Source organism: Lathyrus oleraceus, chromosome 7 (genome assembly GCF_024323335.1).
Source record: "Lathyrus oleraceus cultivar Zhongwan6 chromosome 7, CAAS_Psat_ZW6_1.0, whole genome shotgun sequence".
Classification (NCBI taxonomy): Eukaryota; Viridiplantae; Streptophyta; class Magnoliopsida; order Fabales; family Fabaceae; genus Lathyrus; species Lathyrus oleraceus.
Genome location: NC_066585.1, coordinates 428720300 through 428725221, shown reverse-complemented (window position 1 = coordinate 428725221; position 4922 = coordinate 428720300). Strand labels below are relative to the sequence as shown.

The 4922-nt window shown below is 32.3% G+C and overlaps 1 pseudogene; it reads left to right on the top strand.

The window, feature by feature from the left end:
* The first annotated feature begins 1691 nt into the window (after positions 1-1691).
* On the top strand, positions 1692-3563 carry LOC127104197 (photosystem I P700 chlorophyll a apoprotein A1-like; annotated as a pseudogene).
* Positions 3564-4922: the final 1359 nt, after the last annotated feature.

The window sequence follows — 4922 nt, the reverse complement described above, 5'->3', positions numbered from 1 at the left end:
TTGTAAATTGTTAAATAAAATTATGTGGATTTCACTATATATATATATATATATATATATATATATATATATATATATATATATATATATATATATATATATATATATATATATATATATATATATATATATATATATATATATATATATATATATATATATATATATCACCTAGTGGATATTAAAAATAAATTATTAAAATTAATATTTATAGTACTTTGCAGTTAATAGTGTATACCGATGTAACTTGTTGATTTTGGTTTTTACTATATCAATGCTAAACGTGTGAAGCTTTAAATTTTGAATAGGTTTCCAATGTAGCCTTCTTTCAGTGCATTGCTCTATACGCTTAATTAAAACATGATAGGAATAGAACAAATGAGAAATTGAATATCAGTCTTATAGTTGAAGGAACAAGTGATAAAATATCATTCTCATTTGTTTCACAACACGCACACTAAACAAACTCTGACGCTTTGACAAGTTCAACTTCATATAGGAAAACATCATTTCTTTTTAAAATTAACTCAATGAAAGAAGTGTAAAACAAAGGTCGATCCAACTTATTTTTACATATGATTATCTAATTGATAATGAACTTTGCCCAAATATAAATTGAAATTGATTAAGCAACAACCACGTTGTAAGCTCTGACCCAAATTCAACCTTTATGGTAGAGAATCTTCATAGTGATCTAATGCAACATTCAAATTTTATATTTCATCTGATTAATGTGAAAGTTCACGACATCCAGATGGTCATTAAAAATTGATTTGTTAGTGTAATCCCTAAAGACCAATATTTTTATATTGAACTTGATACTTGTATTGAATTATCTATTAATTATGATAAGACATTTATTTATTATATTTGTTTTTCTAAAATAATAAAGTCTCTAGAATAACTAGTTCATTTAATAAAACCTTAAGTATGACTTAATCATGAGATACCATTAAACAAAAGAATATTATTCTCAAAGTATTTGTAGTTGAGCTTAATTTTAAAGTGGGATAACATTAAAGCATTGAGAATACAATATGGATAGACTGATATCTCACAGATTATTGATAAAGAGTTATCAAATCTTCACATTTGTGTTAATATTAAGAGTAATACTTATACTAGACTAACCCTCTATGAGAATACTACATTGAATGTTATGCAAGTGTCATAAGTTATTCTCAAGGGGATAATGGTGTATATAACCATTCAACTTGAAACCACTATTGACCCTAGATGTGGAGTTCAGTACTCTATTTCTAATTAAACATTGTCTGTAACAAGATGACCATAAATATGGTTGATTCCTACTCCATAAATCATGTTGAGGGACATGAGTGACCTAGATGAAATTTGTCCATTATGTGTAACAAGATAAATGTCTAAAGGTCCAATATTGAACTAGACGAGGGTAACACGGTCAATACCATATGTTCAATATAGACATGAAGGAAAAAGAGTTTTTATACATATAAAGGTTATCATGTAAAGGTTTTGTTAATAGATAACATAATATTTTAGTAACTTGGGTAGCAGTGATGTGTTTCTAGATAACACTCACTATTCATTATATTAAATATGTGATTTGATATAATTGACAACATTAAGAGAACCTACACGGTCACGCACATATGGACACATTGAGAGGAGAAAATAAATAAGTGGAGCTTATTCGAATGTGCATTCTCGCAATGAACTATTGTTAGTTAGAGAAAAGAGGTACACCATAAGGTAAGGTGTACTTAAGTATATTTTGGCCCACTCTGCATTATCTTTCTTTGGCTAAGTGGCATGTATTTCCATGGTGCTTATTTTTCCAATTATGAAGCATGGCTAAATTATCCTACTCACATTCGACCTAGTGCCCAGGTGGTTTGACCAATAGTGGGCCAAGAAATATTGAATGGTGATGTAGGCGGAGGTTTCTACGAAAAACAAATAACCTATATTTTTTTTCTAGATTTAGAGAGCATCTGAAATAACCAGTGAATTACAATTATATGGTACTATAATCAGTGCGTTGGTCTTTTCATCCTTAATGCTCTTTGTTGGTTAGTTTCATTATCACAAAGCTGCTCCGAAATTGGCTTGGTTTCAAGATATAAAGTCCATGTTGAATCACCATTTGGCAGTCTACTAGGACTTTGGTCTCTTTCTTAGGCGGGGCATTAAGTACATGTATCTTTACCAATTAACCAATTTCTAAATGCTCGAGTAGATCCCAAAGAGATCCCAGTTTCTCATAAATTTATCTTGAATCAGTATCTTTTAGCTCAACCTTATCCAAGTTTTGTTGAGGGAGCAACCCCATTTTTTTAAACCTTGAATTGGTCAAAATATGCTAACTTACTTACTTTTAATGGAGGATTAGACCCAATAATTGGTGGTATATGGCTGCCTGATATTGCACATCAACATTTAGCTATTGAAATTCTTTTTCTTATTACGAGGCATATTTATAGAACTAACCGGGGTATTGGTTATGGTATAAAAGATATTATAGAATACCACAATGGTTCATTTATAGGCTATGGTCATTAATGTCTATATGAGATCCTAACAACATCATGGCATGCTCAATTATCTATTAACCTAGATACGTTAGGCTTTTTGACCATTATTGTAGCTGACCATATGTATGTTATGCCTCCTTATCCATACCTAGCTACTGACTATGGTACACAATTGTCATTGTCTACACATCACACGGGCATTGGGGGCTTTCTCATAGTTGGTTTGCTGCACATGCAACCATTTTTATGGTAAAAGACAATGGTCTCTCTAGTCGATACAATGATCTATTAGATTGTGTTCTTAGACATCATGATGCAATCATATCACATATTAACTGGGTGTGTATATTTTTAGACTTTTACAAGTTTGGGATTTATATTCATAATGATACCATGATTGCTTTAGGGTGCCCTCAAGATATGTTTTTAGATACCACTATACAATTACAACTTGTCTTTGAACAATGGATACAAAATACATAGCACCTGGAACAACAACCACTAGTGCAACAACAAGAACCAATTTGACTTTGGGTGGTCGTGATTTAGTGACAGTGGCCAGAAAGTAGCTTTGTTACCTATGCCATTAGGAACTGCACATTTTTTGGTACATCATATTCATGCATTTACAATTCATATGATGGTATTGATACTCCTAAAAGGTGTTATATTTGCTTGTAGCTTGCGATTGATCCCGAATAAAGAAAATATTGGTTTATAATTCCCTTGTGATGGCCTTGTAAGAGGGGTGACATGCCATGTATCCGCTTGGGATCATGTCTTCCTTGTATTAATTTGTATGTACAATGAAATTCTATAGTAATATCCCATTTCAGTTGGAAAATGCAACCATATTTTTGGGGAAGTATAAATGGTAAAGGAGTAGTAACTCATATCACAAAAGGAAATTTTGCATAAAGTTAGATTACCATTAATGGGTGGCTTCATGATTTCTTATAGGCGCAAGCATCCTAGGTAATAAAGTGTTATGGTTCCTCATTATCTACATATGATATTTTTTTTCTAGATGCTGTAAGCCCCCAATTTTGACCCTAAGATCCCTCACGTTATCCCATCATATGTATTGGCATTGGGATCACACCTTGGCATCCTCCTTACACCTCATTCATTGGGTTTGCATTGGGAGAGATCATCGAGCACATTTGATTGTATCATACTTTGTTTTTCATTATTTACTAACCAAAATACCAAAAATATGGCAATGCATGGTTTGTTGCTTTTGTAGGTAGTGTGTATGCTCACTTATGCTCTATCAAGCTCATATCTAGGGTTTGAGACCCTCAATGCAAGGATTTCAATCAAGATATAGTTCACATGGGCTCTAGGAATCATATATGGATCCCCTTGATCTTCACATATCATTTCGATTAAGAAATCATCAAGAGTTTGAAAGAAATCCTAATACATCTAGGTATCTTGTGTGACTTCTTCAATAAGTTTATTCAACAATTGATCAAATATATAAACACATTACATCATCTTCTGCATATATGCTCCTCCATGAGTCCCAAAATTCAAGAGAATATCAAGCTAGCAAGATGGTTCATGTTGGTTGCCAGAGAAAGTCAACTAGTCAAAACTGGGGTTCCCTAGACCCTATCTCCTACAAGTTTTGTCATATAAAATTGATTTTAAGAGAAAAGTTACTCAAAATGACATTCCAAACAACTTTCAGGTTAAAGTCTAGATCTAGTTTTGCATGGAAAGTCATTTTTTATGGTGAAAGATTATAGGTCATTTTGTTTGAACCCTAGTTTGGAGGTCAACTTCCCAAGACCATAACTTGCTCATTTTTTATGAGACGAAAGCCATTAAGATTCCATAATCAAATTCAAGATATCTACTTCAACTTTTATGTTTGGAGGAAGTTCAAATTCAACTTTCAAATGCATGTTCCAAGAGGAAACGATATAGGTCATTTTGGGCCATTACCATTGAATAAGTGATTTTCCTCAACTTTTAAAATGCATAACTCCTTCATTCCAAATCCAAATAAGGTTACATTTGTGACCAAATTATATAGGTTTGAAATAGATACAACTTTGATGAAGGAACTTTTCTCATTTGAAGTCCATAAAGAAAGTTATTATAGGTGGAAGAAGTGAACATTTGAGTTGGGACTTAGAAAATTTTCAAATATGCGATTTGCCAAACTTACACCTCAAACTTCATCATGATGCAAGCTTCAAATGAAAAAGTGTTCAACATGAAAGTTGTTCTCCTTGATCTCGCCTTTCTAAAAAGTCCAAGATCATCTCATTTGGATAAAGGATAAAGGACTCGCGCATGGGTGCAATATGAAGAACCATTTGGATGATTTCGACTTCCACTTTTCATACACACTTTCATGGCCTTGCGACATGATTTCAGCATGATTCTCACTCATTT